Source organism: Drosophila tropicalis, unplaced genomic scaffold (assembly GCF_018151085.1).
Source record: "Drosophila tropicalis isolate 14030-0801.00 unplaced genomic scaffold, ASM1815108v1 contig_1063, whole genome shotgun sequence".
NCBI classification, from domain to species: domain Eukaryota; kingdom Metazoa; phylum Arthropoda; class Insecta; order Diptera; family Drosophilidae; genus Drosophila; species Drosophila tropicalis.
Window position 1 is genome coordinate 290,482 of NW_027172426.1, and position 23,076 is coordinate 313,557.

Below are 23,076 nucleotides of genomic sequence, written 5' to 3' on the forward strand. Positions count from 1 at the left end.
AATCGTATTCAATATTGTTTGAAATTAGTTCTAATAACTTTTATTTGACTCTCACTTTAAGTAATTTAAGCATATTCAACACATCTAATATACTGGTTTCATATCCTGTAAACAGATGGTTGGAAGGTCTTTTTCGGATAATTGTTCTCCGTTCTTTTCACTTTTGCCTGATCTATATGATTTTACATAGATTTGACACATTTTTGGCTACCGTTAATATTTTGTTTTCTTTTTGGGTAGTTTATTTTATATTAAACCCTCAACCAACAAAGGACATTTTCCCTTTCAATGCCACCTGCATTCAATTTGATAACAACAGAGAGAGAGAGGAAAAAAAGAGACAGAAAAAATAAAAATACAAAAAAATATTGTATCTTCGCTTTCAGTTTGCCGTGTTATCATCTTACATCCCATCATGGCACTATCCACCTGCGCCCCTTTTATCCTGAATCGCAAAAATAAACCACAAGAAGAGAGACCACAACAAACCCCGTGGCCACAGCAACATCCTATACCTGAAAAAAAGCAAGGAGAAAAAAAAAGGAAAACAAGAAAAAAGATGCTGGAATGGAAAAGCTGGGCCACGTTTCAGATTTCAATACCTGAGTGCATTTTTAGCATTTCCTGCCACGCCCAAAAGGTAAGTATATCGTGCATATATCACCAAAACAATATAATATGATACTTGTGTGCAAGAGAAAACAGGAATTTTTCAGTACAAAACAACAAGAATTGTGTAAAAAGCATAACGTATACGCGATGTGGCATCCGAAAAAAAAGCAAAACTAAAGAAAATATCAACAGCACATAAAACCAGACAATAAGGCTTGAACATTTTATAACGACTTTCTAATACTCTTGGTAATGAGCTCATACATTAGTAAATATAAATATGAAACAAAAGAAAATCTAAGTCGATTTATAAATCTATTTAGCTGATCAGGTCTATTTAAAATGAGTAACACAAAATTTAAACCATTTCGCCCAAACTCAAGATTTATACAAAAACAAAAACTACTCGATGCTGTTTAAATGCAATTCGATTTGAAATCAGATCTTATTGATCAGATGAACATTTAGGCGACACTTACATAGATCTGTATATCCCAAATATCTTTATAGATTCTTAAGCCAATGTACCCACTAAAAAGGATACAAAAGAAGGCAGAAGCCCAACGAGAGTTGAGTTTTACATGGCGACTTACACGAGAGTCCTGGCGCAACTAACAAAAGCTTCAGCCAGGCGCAACTTGTTTTTTTTTTTTTTTTTTCTGTGAGGTTTTTTGGTAAGCAAAGAAAGTTTAAATCAACTTGTGGGAATTTAGACAATTTTATAAACATGCACATAAGGACCCAGGAGAAGAAGGAGGTACGATACGTTTGTATGTATGTGTGTGCACACATACATATATAGTAGCTATATTGTACATGTATACTATATGCATATAATACAAATTTAAAAGTAAACCAAGTCGCATCGCGCTATCTGCGTATGGTTATTCCCCACCACCACACTTTGCCTGAATCATCATCTTCCTTATATTTTTTTTTATTTTGTTATTGTTGTTGTTAATATTGTTGTAGTTGGTGTTTATGCAAATTCTCGCCCCAGTGTGCTGTTGGGTCCCACACATTCGTGTTGGGCCACCGCCAAAAAAGGGAAAGATACGTGCTTTATATATATTCATGAATGTATGAATATCTCGCCGAGTATAAACAGCGTAACTGAATAATAATAACAACAACAGGGGCAACAGCAGCAGCAGCCGCTCAGCGGGGAGTTGAAGATGATGAGAAAAAAAAATAATGTCACCAGTTGAAATGTTTAAAGAAAAGTTTTCATCAGGTAAGAAACAAAAAACAACAGCGAAATCTCTATGAAAAAATTGTAAAATTTTCTTTTTAAATTCTTTAAATGACTCTTTATCATTTTTGCCTTATAGCTGTTCGTGAAATGTTAAGTATTTCAGTAAAGGAAGAACAGCTTTATAATGGCAACATGCATAATGAAAAGTATACGTACATATATTTTTCCAAACCAGAATACATTACAATTATAATATTATTCTCTATTTAAATGATGATTAAATAGTTTGACTGTGGGAACTTTTGTATCTTTCTCTAGCCAAACTTTGCTTTATGTAAGCAAATATTACATAACTTGTTTTTTTCGTCTGCAGGTTTTTATAAAATTAAGAAAATTTGTTGGTCATAACTTCTTTTAATTGAATCAACTAACAAGTTTTAGGATAACATTGCCCAGTATTAAAGTTTGCTTGTCAAAGGTGATATACCCAATACTCAATTTTTGAAATTAAATTAAAAATTGTGGCGTCTTTGTGCGAATTGCACAAAGAATTAAAAAAAAATGTTGATATTGGAATCAATAGAAATTCGGACATTTTTAAACGACAAACTTTAAGAAAGTTGGAGAAACTTTTGATAGATTTCTAAGCAGTGAAACGCATACATAAATTAATTTTTATTTCATCATATTACGCATACGCAACGTTGCTTTTTTTCTTTTTCCTTGGTTTTATGACCATCCACTTTCACTTGAGACACTGTTTCTTTCGTTGCCTTCTCTTGGGCAGGTGGACAGTCTGTGGTCTTAATGGCCTTTACGGCAACAACAACAATAAGAGGGAAAATGTAAGTCTATTAACAGCAATGACAAAGCACGCGAAAAGCTAATAGAGAAAATAGACCTTGAAGCCACAAGAAGAACACTTAGTTGGAGGTGGAGAGAGTGGGGAAATCTTGCGGAAGGTAAAGTAGTTTAGTAAGTCTATAAAAATGTATTAACTGTCGACTGGCAAAGCGGAGAAGGCGAAAATAAAGTCATAAAGAGGAGTCAAGGCGGAATGGATGGGAGAAAGACACAATGGCCGTAATATGATAATCATTGCGTGGGCACACACACACACACACACAAGAGAGTGGGGCGTGTGAAAAGTGGGTGTGCCCCCGCTGGCGTATGAGAAATTGTGCAAAACAGAAGGGGCTCTCGACCTTCCCCACGCACACTTGGGAAAGGTCTAAGATCTCACTGCTCCAGCAAATCCATTAAACCCTTATGATGCATGAGTACAAATAAAGTGAGTGAAAGCCAACAGACAATAGATAAAAACGAGAAGAAGGCGAGCGCAAGAAAACAACAACAGAAAACAAAAACATAAGGACAAAAAAGGCGTGTCAAAACATATGCAAAAAAAAAAAAAAAGAACGAAAGGAAAGAAGGGCAAGTGGAAGAGGCCACAAACCAAAAAACGGTAACCCAGGGTATGGCAACGAGAAAAGCAAACCCGCAAAGTGAGCAAACACTTAAGCCAAGTGGTTAAACTGGTTAAAGCCGCCAAAGAGGGAAGCTCCTGATGATGATTGTGAGTGTAGGAGTCGCTCCTGGTGTATGTGTTGGTGTGTGTCTGTGCGTGTGTATGTGAGGGGAAATGACAGCGCTCGTTTCTGTGAAAATGTGAGTGTGACTGCTCTGGATAAGTTCATTCAAGTGTTATATCTTGAAGTGGTGGGGGGAAAAATTATGAAAGGATGATGGATAAAAGGTTGATAGATTAGATATAAGTGGGCTCGACTGGTTGTGTGCTGCAGGTCAGGAACAAGAGCATATTGGAAAGGTCACAGCTTAGTGCAAACTAGCAACATTTTTTTTACATCTAAATTGAAATTTTGTATTCTCTAACACTAAATTGTAATAAATTCAACGTATTTTCTAATTCGAAATCAATGCAACAAGTCGACTATGTATAATTGGAAATTTATTAAGATAACTAGGTTTTGTATGTTTGTTTTACTGATTTAAACAATTTACTGATTTTTACAAATTTAAAAAGATTGTACCTTGACTTTTCACTTTCTATCTTGGAATGTATGATGGTTAATCACAACAAGATAATCTACCACAACCGAAGACTATTTTGGAAATTACTCACCAAACAAAAAATTCCTTAACTATTAATATTTGTTACATTTATTGTAATAAAATTATATAAATACAAACTGCGAATTTTTTCATAAGGGCTTAGTTTGAGAGACAAAATAGCATTCATTAATTACTTATATAGAGTAAAAAGTACGAGAAGTATTGCTTTGCTTTGAATTCGCGATTATCTCAAAAGAAAAATTTATTGCTGATATTAACCTCAGTTGGTTTAATTATGTCTATGGATAAATATATATAATAATAGTTGCTTAGGCACCTCGAATGCGTGATTTATATCCTTAAACCCAAAGGACCATTTTGCACGCCACATAATTTATCATTACGGATCGTCGATGAATAGATGTTTTAAGATCGGTCCACATATTAGATATTTCTGTGGAAATGATAACTTTAGAGTGTTAGGGAGACGTAATGTAACGACAATAATGTGTAAACAATGGATCTTCCTTTTTTACATTAAAAGAACGATATTTCATATTTATTTTATATTTTACTTGTATAAAATTTTGGTCTATTCTTCGGAACTGTCTGTTTGCCGTTTAGCAACAACAAAATGAAAAATAGGTGTATTAACTTTCTATGTAGCTTTACTTAAGGACGTACAGGAACCAATATTTTGTCATAAGCAGCTTACAGCAGCAAGCAAGATTTTAGTAACGATTTTCGTCTCTGTCGCTTTTGGCAGGTTCAAGTTTGAAAGTTTCCGAAATTGTTTTTATTATCATTGTGCGTGCCAGACTAATATAAATTTTATAGATGGCACAGTCAGCAGTTACTCCACAAGCCCCACAATTCCGTCCATCTCCTTGATTCGGGAGGGAAAATTTAAAGACCACAAAAAGCATGTCCTTGTGTGGCAAGTTAAGACCACTTAATGCACGCCAAAAGCAGTTTATATACGAATGCGTATACACAGACATATGTATATGTGAATATAGTAAGATTCATAAATATGTACGAACATACATTCACTCGAAACTCATACACACACAGAGCGACACATGTTCTGTGGGCTTTTGGGGGCCACTGAGCCTGCTTGAAGGCATCATTTAGTAAGCGAATGCTGTTTGTGTACAGGATATGGTGTTAATAATGCTTTTGATGTGTGTTAAAGACAGCTTGCCAGACAACGAGACAAAAGTACATGGTACCCACTACTATGCCAAGTAGTTGAAAAAGCAGCAACATCAGTATTGTTGTGCTTTCAATTGTCTGGTTTCAGGCAGAAAACTAGACACACAAAGCTTACCCTGCAGCTGAAGTCTCCTGTGGCTTCCATTTAGAAGGTACACAATTTTAAATAAACAAATTTTGCAATAAAATCGCCGGAAGTAATGTGAAAGCTGTAAGTTGGGTAAGTACATTTTGCATGTTTTAAAAAATGTTTGAAATTGACCGTAGTTCTGATAGGTGAGGAAACACAAATACAACTTAACCAATCCGATTTAAGGATTTTATGGTCATTTCCAAGGGTTTTTTTTCAAAAAATATAGGATCCATGACAATGGCCATAAAAGTGACTGGTTTTAAAAGCATAATTTAAATTACTTCATCGAAGTGAAGCCAATTTGTTGTGGCATTTCATTAAAGTTTTCTGAGTTTCTTCGAAAACGTGTGAAAATACCTATTTTACATAACAAATATTCATTTCTACTTATTTATAAATGCACCGCGAATTTATAAACTAATTTGTGAAAATTTGCATTTTAGTTCGTTGGATCATCAATAAAACCCACAAATTTAACTTTATGCCCTTTAAAAGTCAAAAGCGCTTCGCAATGGTTTATATTCTCTCTGTAAACACCGACTCATCATTTGTCTCGCATTGTTTCACATATTGTTTAAACTGAAAAATCAGGTTAACGAGAGAAGCAATTGAGCTGCAGGTGACTGGTGTCAGAAATGGAAATTGGGGGAAAAAGCAAACGGAATATCAAAAGATGGGAAACATTTTTTGTAGTATTCACACAATTAGCATACATCAAGCATGCAGAGAATGGATACGAATCAAGAATGAATACGGCATCTCGACTAACACAAACGGTTTTGTCTGACGGAGCAAAGGAATGAAAATAACTACACGGAGCAGTGATGAGGTAGACGGTGCGATGGGGGGGCAGTGGACTGGGATGGGAAAGTTTTGCAGTTTGATAAATTGAAAATTGAGCTATGGCCTGAGATAGTGTAAGGGATGGTCAGGGGGGTTGGTTGGGAGGCGGGCTCAGGGCACTTGAAACTGTCGCACGTTCGATCGTACATTCGTTAGTTTACTGTGGCACTTTTCGTCTTCGTCGTCTGCCACACTTCAAAGTTCGCGTTGTCGCCAAGTTTTGTGAGTAATGAAAGTTGCGTGCTTTCTGCAAGGCATTTTGGGGGGCCGAGTCTTGGGGGCAGGATACGATGTTGCGAAGGCGTGACAGTGTTAAGGTGCCTGGAAACGTTTGCATTCAAATTAAATAGCATTTTGATGAATATTGATTGATTGCTTTTGCCTTGAGGCCAAATTAGAAACTCAAACCGCATCACAAAAAAGTTTCTGTTATTGTCGGAGTGGAATGGCAAGAGAGAGCAGAGAAAGTTTAGCCTTGAGTTGAGATTTAGTTTTGTGTGTACCAAAAAAGCCCATGGTCCTAATGAGGTCATCAAAATGGAAATACTTTGAAAGTTGGATTGAATTTAGAGCATATGAGAATGAGAGTAACATGAAACTTTAATTTAGTTCTTTCATCTATTAGAATAATTCTTAAAAATTTCATTTAAAACAAATTTAAGCTAACACGGATAGAAAACAGAAATCCAAACTTTTTCTTTTCCAGTAATTCACTAGGAAAAACTTGAAAATCAATTGTTCAATTGCACTGAACTTCTTCAGTGGAATTTTTTCACCCAACTTAAACATTTCATTGTAGAACTGAAGTGTGCCATATTAAGTGCCAGACAGAGCAGGCACCCAGCTGTCTTCGAGAACATTACGCAATGCAAAGCGATGTCTTTTGTCCTGTTGGAAAAGTTGCAACCGGAAATGAGTAAACAAGCGTCAAATAGTAAAAACAGCGAACAGCCAAGTACAATACAATACAGGAAAGTCCTCTCAGAGTACGTTCGTGCCTTCGACCAGGCACAAATACAAACAAAATGAAACATTAAACACCAAAATGTAGAGGCAAGAAAAGGAGACGAAGAAACAGAGAGGGAGACAGAGTGAGAGAGCGTGCATAAGGACGAAAAATGAGCGTCGAAGACAAGAACCGGATATCCGGAAACTTTATAAGCAACAGTAGCAACAGAGTCGAACAAACCAAGGCGGAGGACCAACAAAGGACAACAGACGCCGCCAACGACAACGTAGTTTATTTTAACTTTTGATTTCCGACTCCTCGGACTCCTGCACCGAAACCGTGTCACCAAAACCCCTTTGAGCATTCACTGCAATTGCATAATGCTACCATCGAGTAGCAAAAAGTTGCGCCTTCGAAGGATTCGACGAGTCTCGGGCCAGGCATTAAAAATGAATTAAACTCACAACTCCCAAAGAGTCAAAAGGGGACGTGGCGAGGCGTTAAGAGACAAGCAGGTAAGGCAAGGATTTTATTCGAAATGCACGCAATTTAATTTACACCTGACAAATACATTCGACTGCTCAAGTGACTTATAACAGTTGTTCGTTAAAAGAAGCAAATGTCCAACCAAGAGATAAAACATTAAAGATGCTTCAAATGAAATATAAATTATATTGTTACACTTGAGTTAACCTTTCACTTTCATAGACTTTTCTCCATAAATAACTGACATGTTTTGATCAAAAAGATCGACAATCCTTTAAATTTAATGTAGGACATTTATTTTTTCATCATCAATTATAGTAAAATTTATAGCAATGGCCTTTGTTTTTATTACATACACCTGTATCACCTGAATAGCATCTTATAGTTTCCATAGAGATAATCATTTGAAATTGAGATTCAGTTTATTTTTCTAAACCTTACATTCTTAGAGTTTTCTGTACTGTTTGGCTAAGCAGATGCTTACATATATAAGTAAGGAAATATATGGACTTTAGATACATATTTTGTTTATACATTTCTTGCCAAATTCATCCACTCGAGAACGGTCTGTTTGATCTGCCCAGTTGCAGATGGTACAAAACTCCAATGCTCAATAGCATGTGGAGTGGAGTGAGGAAAAATAAGTCTTCTCCTCTTCGAATTCCAGAAAGAAGTCCTTTTTTTATATTTCGTTTTCATGAGTTAGAAGCTCTTCATGAGCCATGTAACAGAAGCTTTTAGAACATGTTAATGTAAATACAGTGGTAGAAATTCCGATAATCTTAAACAAATAATATAAGAAATTTTAATATATACAAATCTAAGTTAACAATGACGTCTCCTCCAACATACTCCCCCATTGAAGGATGAAGTATGACTCCTTCAATATACATAAACGTCATCTCTTAAAGGCAATGGAGCAAGTTTGCAGATTGGGCGACGAATAATTCCTTTCTTGGTGCGAACGTCGGCTACTCTGACCCTTCCATCTGCACCAGGTATGGCTTCGACCACACGACCAGTAATCCAGCATTGCGGTGGAAGATTGTCTTCATGGATGAGAACTAATTGATCCTTTGCTATGTTGTTCTCGGGATGCAACCACTTAGAGCGTTCTTGTAATTGATGTACATAGTCGCGCTTCCAGAGTTCCCAGAAGCGTTGCTTGAGATAGGTCACCCTTTGCCAACGAGATAGATAAGATAGTTTTGAGTCATTTATTACCGGTTCAGGGATCGCTTGCAGTGAACATCCGATCAATAAGTGTGCTGGCGTCAGAGCCTCCCCGTCATTGGGATCATCGCTGTGAATGGATATTGGACGGGAATTCAATATCGCCTCCACTTCAATTGCAATCGATTGAAGCTCTTCATACGTCAAATGAGAAGAGGTCAAATTTTTGATGAGCAGAGTCTTCATTGACTTTACTGCGGCTTCCCATAAGCCTCCAAAATGGGGAGCACGCGGTGGAATGAAATTGAATTCAAAGCCGGCATTTCGGCTAAATTCCTCCAGATTTTTTGCATTGAGTTCTGAACAGAATTGCCGTTTGAAGCCTTCAAGTTGCGAACTTGCTCCGACAAAGTTGGTGGCATTGTCACAATAAATCCTTTTGGGTATGCCACGTCGTCCGATGAATCGCTTCAAACAGAGAATAAAATTATTAGCAGATAGGTCAGAGATTAGTTCTGTATGAATAGCTTTTGAAGAAAAGCAAACAAATATGGCCAAATATGTTTTGTAAGGAACTTTGCTTCGAATGCGGTACGACGTAAGAAATGGTCCACATAGATCTACTCCGCATATCAGAAACGGGCGTTCGGCCAGGAGACGGTCAGCTGGGAGGTTACCCATGATTTGTCGCATTAATACAGGTTTGTAATGATAGCAATGTGTGCAACTTCTAACAACCTTTCGGACCAGTTCGCGAGCATTTACAATCCATACTGTTAGGCGCAGAATCGCTATCAAAACCTTAGCTCCCGCGTGAAGGTTTCGCAAGTGAAGATCTTCAATATATTTATAAGTGAAATTATGAGTCTTTGGAAGCAATAACGGCATTTTAGCGTCCAATGGTATGTCAGCCATTGCAAGACGGCCTCCAACACGGATAAGTCGAATATTTTGAGAACCTATCTGTTCATTTGAGATGAATGGATTTAACCTTTGAAGCTCCGGCTTCAGACTTCGTCCTGCTTGTAAGTCCTTTAGTTCTTTCGCAAACACATCACTCTGAATGGAAGAGATTATATGATTAAAAGCCAATTTAAATTCTTCTACTGAAATGCTTCTTGTAGCATTTATCGTATTATTGCGGTTAATAGGAACTCGGTTGAAAACTCGTAAAACGTATGCTAAGACTCTCACAATCATACGAAACGATGATAGTCTACTAATGATCTGCTCAACTATGCTCTTTTCTTTATAACTAGTGCTACATTTCAATACAAGGGTGTTTCGCAATTCTAATTCTTTGGGCTCGAAATCTGTCTTTCTTTCAGATTTCGGCCAATGTAATGCATTAAGTGTTAAGAACCTTGGTCCATGAAACCAAATTGTCTGCATCAAATCGCGCGCTGCACAGCCACGTGAAACAATGTCGGCTGGATTATCCTTTCCAGGCACGTGACTCCAAATGATGTCCTGCGATTGAGTTTGTATGGTTGATACGCGATTGGCAATAAAGCATTTTAGAGTTGATGGGTGCATTTTAATCCAATGGAGAACGACAGTTGAATCTGTCCAAAAATATGTTTTGCTGACAAGACAGTTTAATTTGTGTTTGATTTTAGTCCATGTTTGGCAGAGTAAAACGGAAGCACAAAGCTCTAAACGAGGTATGCTTTGCGATTGAGTGGGCGCAACTCTCGATCTCGAAATGATCAATGAAGTTACATATTTTCCGTTGTTCAAAACCCTTGCGTATATGCAACATCCATACGCTCGATTTGAGGCATCCGAAAATCCATGGATTTCACACTTATTTTTTGGTGATGTATTAACAAATCGATTTGCTCGAACCATGTCAAGATTAGATAAATCAGCTTCAAGTTGTTGCCATCTAGTCCGTAAGATCTCTGGCAACGGGTCGTCCCAGTCCAAGCGCTCGATCCACAAGTCTTGGATCAAGATTTTGTAGCGTACTACGACTGGCGCTAATAATCCTAGCAGATCATAGAGCCTGGCCATGATCGATACTATTTTTCGTTTTGTTGGTATTGCAGTTACTGGAAGATCAAATCGAAATAATATAATATCTTCAGTTGGCAGCCACGACATGCCAAGAGCCTTGGTGACATCACTATTGTCAATATTGAGATTATATTCATAATCTGTTGGTGCCCCACTAAAATTCCACTTTGTCAATTCTAAGCCTGCCTTTGAGAGCAATTTGGTAACTTCATTCGTCTTAGCATTGAGTTCTTCGATTGAGTCAGCTCCAGAAATTAGATCGTCGACGTACATATCCTCAGCTAATACAGCAGCTCCAATTGGAAACAACTCCTTATACGTCTCTGATAAAAACTTTAAGGACCTGGTTGCGAGAAATGGAGCGCACGACATCCCATAGGTAACAGTATTCAATTGAAATAATTGAATAGGTTCTTGCGGTGACTTTCTCCACAAGATTTGTTGGAAACTTCTATCCTCAGGTGCGACGAGAAATTGTCTGTACATTTTTGTTATGTCAGCTGTAATAGCATGGCGATACAAACGAAACGAGAGTAATGTTAGGATTAGATCTTGTTGAATAGTAGGACCAACCATGAGAATATCATTTAATGATATATTTGATGATGATTTAGACGAAGCGTCAAATACTACGCGAAGTTTAGTTGATGAGCTCTGCGGTCTAAGTACACAATGGTGAGGAAGAATGTAATGATTTCCCGATTGCAAATTATCTAACGAAGTTACCTCCATGTGATTCAACTTAAGATATTCATCTAAAAAATCGATGTACATTTCCTTTAATTGGTGTTGAGATGCAAGCCGTCTTTCGAGTTGAAGAAAACGTCTTTTTGCACAGGACAACGAGTCTCCAAGTTGTTCAGGAGATTCCTTGAAAGGCAACCGAACCTGTATGCGCCCTGAATCCAGGAATTGTGTGTGCACCTGAAAGTGAGTTTCACATGCTTGTTCTTCTGAGGTTAACGAAATATCTTTATTTTGAATTCCATGTATTTCATCCATTTTCCAAAACCTTTCTAATAATATGTTAAGGTCCTGCCGTTGCGTTAAATTACAAGTGTATTGTTGAGTTGATTGAGGTTCAGCAATCTTACCCCCGACGATCCATCCTAATGCAGTTTCCATTAGATGAGGAAGACCAATTCCTAAACTAATTTTACCAGTTTTAAGTAGATCAAAAAATTCCTTTACGCTAAGCAATAGATCTACTTTTCCGGGCGTATAAAAGAATGGGTCGGCTAACTCAATTTCTTTGGGAATGGCCCAATTTGACACATCTAGTCTCTTTTCAGGCTGAGGTAGAGATATAGATTTAGTCACGATAAACTCCATATTCCATTCATCTGGAGATATTCTTGAACGAATTTTGGTAGATACGGAATGTTTCATATGTGTACGTAATTCACCGATTCCAGCAATCTCATAATGATCGTAACGAAACGGAAGCTGAAGCCTTTTCGCTAATTCTTCAGTTATAAAGGTAAGCTCAGAGCACGAATCAAGTAATGCTCTTGCGAGCTGAAACTCACCAAGTTTGTCTTGAATAAGAACTATTGCTGTTGGAAGTAATCCCCGCCGAGCGTGGCGAGTCAACATTGATGTTGCAAATGTTTTACTTTCGTCATGTGTATTATGAATGATTTGTTGCGATTGATGATGAATAGAAGGTCCATCTAGTTGATAATTTCCCTGGACGTTTGAATCCTTATGCATGTTTGTGTGATGTAAACCTCCACAATGACGACATCTATTCAATGAAGGACACTTTGAGGCTGGATGACCCTTATTGAGGCAATTTAAACAAAGTGACGCTGTTTTAACAATCTTAAATCGCTCAATAAAAGGTAGCGAAATAAAAACTGGACAGAATGCTAACCTATGCTCAGTTGACTGACATTGAATGCATCTACTTTGGGCAGCAACAAATACTTTTGAAGTACTATGAAGTTTGTCTCTGACGGGTCTTTCCTCTTGTCGGTTTCGCAGATACCCTTCCAAATATTGACAGTGTCGACTGAGAATTTGATAACAGTCGGCCCAGTCTGGCAATTTATCATATTCTTGAACCCGATCGTATGCTTGTTTGGATTCAAGATCAATTTTTGCCATAACAATGTGAATAAGTATTGCGTTTAATACATCAGCTTCAGACCCAAGAGACAACAATGATCCGCGTAGAGCTGAAACCGTATCCAAAATTGTACGTAGGGTAACAGCGTCTGCCTTTTTCATGCTAGCAATGTTAAATAAACTTGAAATATGTTCTACGAAAATAAGAACTTTCTTGTCATATCGCTCGTTGAGGCGCTCTAGGGCCTTGGGATAATTTTCGTCTGATATTTGAAATGGCGAGACTACGCTTAGAGCTTGGCCAGATAGACAACTTATTAGATAGTTAAATTTGTCAACATTGGACAATGAGTTGTCTTCATGTACCATATTTGTAAATGAAGTAATAAATTTTTGGAATTCCCCATATTTGCCGTCGAATTTAGGTAATTTGAGGGATGGAAGCCGATTATGATGTCCCCCATGATAAGTCGATGAATTAAAGAAACTAAGTTCTTCTGGTTTTTCCTTTTTACTTGCGCCAATGCGCCGTAATATGATTGCCTTTGTTTCGATAAAAAGATCTTCTATCTCTGCCCGATTCGCGTCTGCTGGATCTAGCTTCTCAATATTGGTTAGAACTTGTAATGCTTGTTTAAAATACGACTCAATAATTTGAGACTGACAATCTAATATAATAGGGTCATTTTCAAGATCGATTCTAGCTCTTAAACTTTGAATATTAGATTGCAGTTGATTCCGTTGTTGTCTGAGAGGTAGAAGCTGCGTTTCATTTGGTGGAGACATTTTGGGCCCTTAACGAAAGAAATGTAGCAAGTTAGAAATGAATTAAACGTGAGCTAAACGAGTTCTAGTTTTAATAAAAACACTCAAATGCATTAAGTTTCACTCAAGAGCTTAATAAGTGAGCTTTAATATGTAGATCGTTTCTCTATATGAGTTTGAGTACTTACTCCGCTGTGCTTAATACTTAGCACGTGTTAAAGCTTACGAGTGTTTTACATGTGAGTGTAAAGCATGTGAAAGCTTTACGATCGCTAATGAGTGGTAATTGAGTCAAAATTTGAGTGGAAATAGATACTGTAAATTTACACACTCAAGTTGACTTAGGTTATGATAGGGCTCCACGTAAATGTCCACGATGATGTCTTGCAAATGCCAATGATGAAGAAGTCCGATGACGACTATCCAAGATGGTTTTGTAACGATGAAGAAGTCCAATGATGAATGTGATGATGATGTACGCTGAAAAGTCCAATGATGACTGTCCAAGATGATGTAACGATGAATGCAATATAATGAACGAATAAACGACTTTATATAGTTTTTAAGTTTTTATGTTGGGACTTGCGAAGTGCAATGTCCTGTCACGGTCGCCAATGTTTGATCTGCCCAGTTGCAGATGGTACAAAACTCCAATGCTCAATAGCATGTGGAGTGGAGTGAGGAAAAATAAGTCTTCTCCTCTTCGAATTCCAGAAAGAAGTCCTTTTTTTATATTTCGTTTTCATGAGTTAGAAGCTCTTCATGAGCCATGTAACAGAAGCTTTTAGAACATGTTAATGTAAATACAGTGGTAGAAATTCCGATAATCTTAAACAAATAATATAAGAAATTTTAATATATACAAATCTAAGTTAACAATGACGTCTCCTCCAACACGGTCAATGCACTAAAAATTTTCCATTCACATGCAACTGAGTATCTCCCCAGACAGGCTCTTTTTCTCTCTTCCAATAAATAAGTTCAATATTGGCAACAAATTAAATTTAATGATGTTTGTTACTTACAGCCAAAACAAAGTAGCCAAGAAAACAAAAAAAAAAAAAAAAGAAAACATAAAACAAAATAAGAACAAAGAAACAAGAGCAAGGCAAAATTGGTAAATATTTACCAACTGACGCTAATGAACTTGAGCATACAAAAATGGCCAAGAACAAAACGTCGAAGCAAAAAAAGAACCCAAAATAATTTTCCCAAAAGAATCGTTGTCGTTGGCTTTGATTAAAGAGTTTCCACGAACTAAACGAAAATTGGCAGAGTGAATAGTTGCATGGGCGGATGATGGGACGACCACAGGGGGCAAAGTACCGAACGTGTTTACACAAAAAATTTCATGCTATTGATTGTGTGTGTAAAAGTATTTACACATGACATGTGTGTGTCTGTGTGTGGATGTGTGGGCTGCCCTATTGTATGGCCACAAAAGTCAACAATTCGTTTGATATTTTCACAGTTTTCCCAATTCTTTTTTATATATTCAACGTCTTTGTTTGTCCATGAATCAGTTGAAGTTAGAGAACGAAAGTGGGGACTTGGGTGAGAGACTCCCAAAAAAATGAGGAGGTAAATGCCATGAGATTGCCTTCTCAGGGCCAAGGATGAGTTATATCTACATTCAATCAGAGAGCAATGTCTATATATAAATTTTTTTTCAAATGAGCTAAGAAGGCAACTTTATTGAAAGTTTCCTAAAGTTCCCCGATATTTCATTATTTCGAATTAGTTAACAAATTTCTGAACTTTGAAAAAAATCGTTAAATCAAGGCTTAAAGTTATTTCCCCCTGAAATTATATTGAGCGACCTACATATATTATTTTAATCTTGCGATAAAAACAAAATAAGAACAGGATATCTGTATAGCGCTATTTCAAGAATTACCAGGATTTTTTTTCGTGAGGAGACTTTTCCGACCACTCTAGAATGGCAAGTCTATACCACTATATTAACACTGAAACTAATTGGGAATTGTAACTGGACGAAGCGAAAAAAGGCAAGCATAGCTTACAACTCCAAAGATTATTTCCCTACACGATTTGAATTAAGTTTAAAAGGTAAAAACTCCAAAGAATATAATAGTTACATAAGTTTAGAAACGTTTTTCATAGATAACATGGTTGTTAAGCCAAGAGACAACTCTGAAGTCATTCAAGGGAATCGAATTACCAATTTTTTATTGCATACTTCAAATCCCATATCTTTCGTATACGATTGGGATATAATTATGAACCCACCAAATATTTCCAATCCGTTTGGGACAGTTAAAATAAAATTCATATATTCACATATTATCCCAGTGACTATAAGCAACGAACTCCTTTTGCATCTCATTACACTCAGACTAGATCGGGACTAGAATTTGGTTCCATCCGAAAGTCCTTTAACCTGCCTAACCATCTTTAAACCAAAAATGGCATAATCTCTTTAAACACAGCTGGAAAGAAGCATTGCTTAAACCTTAGTAAGGTTTGCTCTTTAAAGCCATTTGTTTGTGGTAACTTAAATCTAGTCTTCTCAACCTTAAATTCAATCTCAAAAATGACAAATGATAGAACATGTTAATTAAGCCTAAAGTAGGTCAGCAAAAAAAAAAAGCAACAACAAAAAACAACGCAAAATACAAAATAAGAAAAACAAGCGGGCGTTAAAAATAAAATGCCAGTCATGGGATGAAGGCAGAAAGAAAAATAAAATTAACCCAAATATGCAAATAAATTTTCTACCAAGCGAAGAAAAAACTTGCACATTAACTTCCGCAGCTCATTAAGTCACTGTCAGAGAGGGGAGATGAAGAAAGATGAAATGGACAAAAAGCTAGCGGAAAATGTATAAAAATTTATGTGACGCCAACTGGACTACAACACACACACAAACACACAGGGAGAGGTCTCAAAGTTCTCCCTTTTGTGAAAAACAAAACTGAAATAAAATATTTGGCCCCATGTAAATTATGATTTGGGGTGTAGCTAAACAAGAAATATTTGTTGAAAAAGGTTTTTATCAAAAAAAATAAAATGAAAATGAAAACAAAAATCTGGACCTTCTCCCTGTTTGGCCTCAAGTTTAATTAGGTCGTCTGGTATTTTCTCTTTATGAGTGCCTGTTTTTTTTTTTTTTTTTCTCCGGCCTATATAAGAAATTGTCTGCAAACATTTTCATTTTTGTTCTGAACCCAAAGGTCATGGACTTGTGGTGGGCCAAGTGGGGGGTGAAACTAATTAGTGGCCATTTTGTGGGCGTTTTTGTTTAATGAAATTTTAATATGAATTTAATTGAAATACATGCGAAAGCAAAGGAATTTTTGCATGCTACTAGGAGAATATATTATTAATAAATATTAATTATGAATCTTCAGATGGCCAAAGTAAGTAATTGACAACAATGTGTAAGTAGTTTAAGAACTAAGCAGGAAAGCGTCCATTTTGTTAAAGGACACACATGTGTCTTAACTATTTAATGTTTGTTGTATGTGCTAACGTTTACAATAGAAACTAAGGATGTTAAGCCTGCTTATCAAAGGATTATATACTGCAGGCTATCAAATAGGCTTTCACAGTTATCAGGAATTTCGCAGTCAGAAGGACAAGTATTGTCGTTAACTAAAACTTCCCGCAACCTAAATCTAAATCGATTTGATGACTTTTCCATTAAATTTTTTTAGGGGTCTTTCCCTCTGCTAAGGTTCTGGGGTTTTTTCAACAATCAATTGTTTAGTTTCTTTAAAAACGTCATTAAAAGTTCCTTTGTGCCATGCGTAGCTACTTAGCCATCCTTGTTTAAGTATGGCAACCAGGAAAAAAGTTTTTCTTAACAAAAATGTTCTGCCCACTCTTAAGTATTAAGCCCAAGATTGTTCAAGGAATTCGCTGAATAGAAATAAATCTTTCTGCTCGGAAATGAAATTACTTTTACATTTAATTGTTTACCAGCAGAGAAAACACATTCAAATGTTTCTAGGAATCGGATGTATGTTATACAAAGATTATGAAACAATCACTCTTACCTTATTTCTGTACTGGATTTCATTTCTTTGGTTATCTTTTATTTCAAAGTCTGAACATTTTGTTTTGTATTATTAGACTTAACCGGATTCACTGGAAAAACAATTTTTCAATTATCCCGTACACACAATTTTGCCATCAAGCTAATTAGAGACAGATGTAGCTGCAAGGAGGCAAACGAAACAAATTGTTGACTCTACCCGATGGCCAAATGGATGCAGATGAATGCAAATTGCAGGGGGCCACAGACCAACAAAAACTATAACAGAAATAAACCAGTTTAATTTAATTTGCAGTTTGTTTTTGTGTTTTTCTTTCCTCCTTATAGGATGCGGGCTATATAATTAAGCACACGCGTTCCGAGTGCCAACGAACGTCAGATGCGATGGGATGAGATTAAGATGAGTTAAGACGAGATGCGAGTTGAAACGAGAGGTGGCAACCGAAATTTATGAAAAATTCATGAACTGGAGCATCACTCATACGCCGCATATGCCGCACAGCTAGAGCTTCAGTTTGTTCTTTACTTTTTGTTGTATTTTTGTATTTTTTACGGCAACTGAATTGAAATGCCGAGAAACGTTCGTTCGTTCTACCTTGAGACCCAATTCGTTGCGCGTTATCAATGAAACTGCTGATTTTTCTCGTCATCGTCGTAAGCATCGCCCCAGAAAGGAATTTTCACTGCTCACAGTTTCGTCTTTGCATCGTTTTTTGTTTTTTGGGCCTGGTAGCCGAAACTCTCTCGTGCGCATTCGTTTTGGCCCCCAAGAGACTACCTCACGAGAGAGGAAAAGCGAGAGCGAGAGTTACAAAGAGGGAGAAAATTAAAGAGAGTTCACTCTCAACTGAACGAAACATAAAAGGACTTTTTGCAATTACAGAATTTGTCTAAAGGACTTTTAACGGTCATAAAATTTTAAAAACAAATGATAAGTCTATATTTACAAGTCTATATTATGTAAATTAAATTTATTTTATTAATTTGTATGCCGTCGTTTTCCTGCCTAAGGATAAATACAGGCTTGACATTATTGAAGGGCATGGTATCCCAAAGTTAGTTCATGTGCTTAGGTTTTTATTTTCTGCTGTCCCAAAAATGTAAAAATAATGGGAATTTTATTTTCTCGAACATAATTTACACATGAGAGTTTAACATATTTCAAATGTGAAAGTTAGTTGAATTATAATTAATTTTTCTTCCTATCAAATATTCTTAAAATACCTTTTATATATGAAGAGGAATGGACTATAAGGGAACAATGATCTTAAATTAGGAAGAAGTTAAAAAGTTATTAGCAAATTGGCCTATTTTCTCCAGAATGTTCGATATATTGAGAGTAAAGTAAAACCTCTTCAAGTTTTCAAAATTGTTTAACTTTTAACAAAAGAAATAAAACTACACTCTTTAGAAATAAGAAAATAGTCCAAAATCAGTTAGTGATTTCAAACTAGAACTCCATGTTTGTTAATATTTATTTGTTAAATATCATTATAACTTATACAGAACAGTTTTCAGGCAGTGGCTTAGAACTCGTATGTTTTATATTTTAAAAGTTCTATTGGATTGACAAACATTTACCCAAGAAGTCATCTAAATGCCAACAAGAGGAATATGTCCATCATAATGGGCCATTTGTCAAACAATGAGCCACCAATTCCGTAAAATAACTGACACCATTATTATCACCGGAAGGACACGCCTGCATCATAGACCATAGATCAAGGGCGCTTATTTTATATTTATATTATGCGAACATTATTTTTTCTTTATTTTGTTTTTCTCTTTTTGTTGTTGTTTTTTGTTTTGTATATTGTTTTCGAAAAAAAGTCGCTGTGAAAGTGACTTTGCGGCTAATGCAGATGGCGGGCGAAGCGAAGCGTAAAATACTTTGTAAATTATTATGGCCAAGACACAACACAAATATGGGCGTTGGGTGATTCAGGAGACTTTGGCTCGGTATTAGATTTGGAGACGGGGTGGAACGGTAAGCATTATAGACGCAAATATATGAATGTAGAAATATTTTCTGAATAAACAAACTCTGCGGTGGACCTGTTGGCTGGAAAGCATTTAGGTGGCGGGGATGGCTACACGGCATGTGTTAAGTTTGCAGTAATAAATTTCAATTGACTTATGAATAGGAACTGGAGCCAAAACGCACACGTGCGCACCTAAGCCGAAAAGTAGGCAGAGAAAATGTTGAAATTTTGAAATTATTAATTTTTAGTGAGCAACTTGAAAATCCTCCATTGAGCAATTCAAAATGCATATTTCAAGGACAATAAAAAGGAAGCATTTTTATGACAGGTAGCGCACGAAACGAAAAAAAAAACCCAAAAGGAAAACAGGAGTAACAACAAAATCTTCGTTGCTGAATTATAATTTCATTTGTATGCAGATGACACCAGGAAGCAAAGAGAGGCGCAAGGACAGGGTGTGTGGCAGGCGAACCATAATTACATTAAGCATATTAAAGCTCGTTGTCGCTGTTATCCTTCTTCTCCATCTTGCCCTTGTTAACCCACACACACGCAGACACACACATATTGCCAACTAATAACGTGTCATAAAAGATTTTCAGCATTTTAAGTATATGTATGTATGTGTGGGTGATTATGTCTGTATTTTGGCTCAGAGAAACTCTTTCATATGGTAAAACATTGGCTTATTATAATAATTCCTTCACTCAACACTCTAAATGGATAATATCCAATTAATTGCAATTAATTTATGATATACTCAAGACTTATATTGGAGGGATATAATTAGTAAAAACTATATTTGCAAACCTTTTAAAGATATTCTACCTGATATGCCTTTGCATATACACTAGTATTTTGGACAATCGGTGGAGTTTATTTCTTTTCGAAGTTCCGCATTTTCTTTCTATTAAGAAATGTTTTAAACGTCTTTGTAATGTAGCCTTATTTTGGTTCTGTTTTCTGTTACAGCCTTGGACAATCTGTTGTTGAATTGATGATTATTTTTTAATGGAAATTATTAACAACAAAATGCAAAAATGTTTAGAGGGTTTTAATATGCCATTTTATAAACACGTTAAGATTATTTAGTTGATCAATTAAAAGGGTACATAAGCGGATGCCTGCTTAGTTCTCGGGAGCTTAAAAGTAAATTTTTTAGCTGAGCATGACCAAATTATAGTTGCATAATTCAAATTTAACGTTTATAACCAAATACTTAGTAAAATATATCGTTTATAATTTATCGGCAAAATAGGCATTAAATAGTTTCGACTTAAGAAGTTTGTTGCCCAAAAACATGCGATCAATAATAAAAGGTCTTACCACCAAAAGAATTAAGTTAGATTTGCTGTTGTCATTTCCATTTAAGGATTACAAGACAACTACGAGGAGTCACTGGTTGGGTGCAAACAGAGCTGATAACTGTCAAAAACTATCTCGTGAGTCTGCTATTAGGAAAAAAAACTTATTTTAAGTATTGAGTGCAATAATAAGTCTAAAAGAAACAAAACTTTTCTTACGTTTTCTTTAACCAATAGTAAGAAAACTGATAACTAAAACTGTTCAATTAATAATAAAAACCTTTAAGGAAATCTGCTAGAACTTGTATTAGATGAAACATTCATAATTAAGTACATTTATGTAATTCAAATACATTATAAAACTTTTTATGATACAAACTCTTTTAAGCAAATATAGTAAAAGCAATTTGGACTATACCTGAACATCCGTTCAACAGTTCTTTATACCCAAGCATAGACACACACAAATTTTCTTTTCAACGAACCACAAACCCGCTTTTCCTGTCCGAAAATACAAGAACCAAAGAGAAAGGGGGTAAGATAGGAAGAAAGCAACTGCTATTATGGCACACGATAAAAAGCAAATGGTAGGAAAACATACAAAACAAAAATAAAGAAAACCGAATATATAATAGGAAACCAAAAAAGCGGGCGCATAAAAATTGCATTAAAATTGCCACGCGGACATCCGCAATGGACCCTGAAACTCCCGTGAAGGAAGCAAACGGAAATGCAAAAGTAGACGGAAATGCAAGTTGGGCAAAAAAGAACTTGGCTTTTTTTTTGATTTCGAGGCTTGAAATTAAATATTTCCGTATACATAAAATAAAACCGAAAAAGAAGAAACGCGAAAACAAAAGCACAAAAGAAATACAATATTCTTGTCATTTGCCGGGCGCCATTTTGACATTTTATTGCATACTTCTTGGCACTAAGCAGTTCCTCTCTGACCACCAGCCCATGCCAGTTTGGTTGTAATTTGGCACACCATTTAGTAGTAGCCTCTGCCTTTGCCCAAGCGAAAGCCAAAAGCCTACGGCACAAATCCCAGTACAACTTGACTTGCCCACTTGTCACCTTCGCTGATGCTGGCGTTGCTACTTGACAGCCATTAATCAATCAAGTGTGTGTGTGTGTATATGTGTGAGTGTGTAAGGCGTCGCATCCATGGGGCAACGCAGAACGATTGCCAGCGTTTTGGGCTTTTTTTTCATCCAACTTAGACTAAGACAATTAGCACTCAGTTCAATGGCATATGCGTAGCTTTGAAGTATTTCTTTTTTCCCCTCCGATTAATGAGATGAGGGCCCATGGACTGGGGCATCGAGATTGCTTTGCCCTCCACTTTCTGGCTGTTTTTTAGGCGAAACAAATTATCAGGAAGAGATTGGAAGGCATGTACAGATTAAAAGCAGTGACACCCTGCAGAGGAAACGAATTTAAGGGATGCATTAAATATTCGGCTAATAAATTATTAAAAAGGTCAATAAACTGAGATCTTGACGCTCAAGCAAATTCTTTTAGGCAAGTCAAAGGATTTATTTTAGACAACATTTCTTTAATTGAATTCATTTTATTAAGCTCTAGAACTTAAAAACTGCATTCGATAACGAATATTGCCATTTTGTTTTGACTTTTTGCTAGTCTCACTTAATAGTTTATGCTCATCCTTTTATGGAGGCACAAAATACACTGAGGGCGCCCATGTTTTTGGGTCTCATCATCAACTCTCGGTTCATTAGCCACACACTTCTCCAAAGGCCAATGCCAAAAGGTGCAAAACAAAAGGAACACAAGAAAAAAATGAAACAAGAACAAAAGTTTGAAGGAAAAATATGAGAAGCTGCTCCTGCTACTCATAGACAATATAACAATATAAAGATGCGAAGGAAGAAGTAGAGTGAAAGAATATAAGGAAGAGCAGGTCAAAGTTACACAAAAGAGAAGACAAAAAGCAGAAAAAAAGGAAAACAAAAAAAGTTGCAAAAAGTAGTAATAACAGGCAACAGCAGCAACAAGGACTAGGAGTCGCAGTTTTCCCTTCTGCTATTCCTTGCCTGTGGCTGATTGATCTCGTGGGAAATTTTGCACAGTTGTTGCAACCAACCAACGAACCAACCAACAACAACAACAATAACAACAAAATAAAAAGCAACTTTGTGCTCTTTTTTTTGATTCTTTGCTTTTGCTGTCCTTGTTGTTACTTCTTCAGCTGTTTCTTCTTGTACGCTTTTGTCTT

At 36.3% G+C, this 23,076-nt stretch overlaps 1 protein-coding gene across 1 annotated transcript in view; it reads right to left on the bottom strand.

The window, feature by feature from the left end:
• The window catches only part of beat-Ib (beaten path Ib), a 73,867-nt gene extending 55,773 nt beyond the window's left edge, over positions 1 to 18,094 (bottom strand). The window contains exons 1-2 of the mRNA XM_068284210.1: positions 18,078 to 18,094; positions 17,553 to 17,643 (exon numbers count right to left, since the gene is read on the bottom strand). The gene's annotated coding sequence lies outside the window, so the exon portion shown is untranslated. The remainder of the gene's footprint in view (positions 1 to 17,552; positions 17,644 to 18,077) is intronic.
• Positions 18,095 to 23,076: the final 4,982 nt, after the last annotated feature.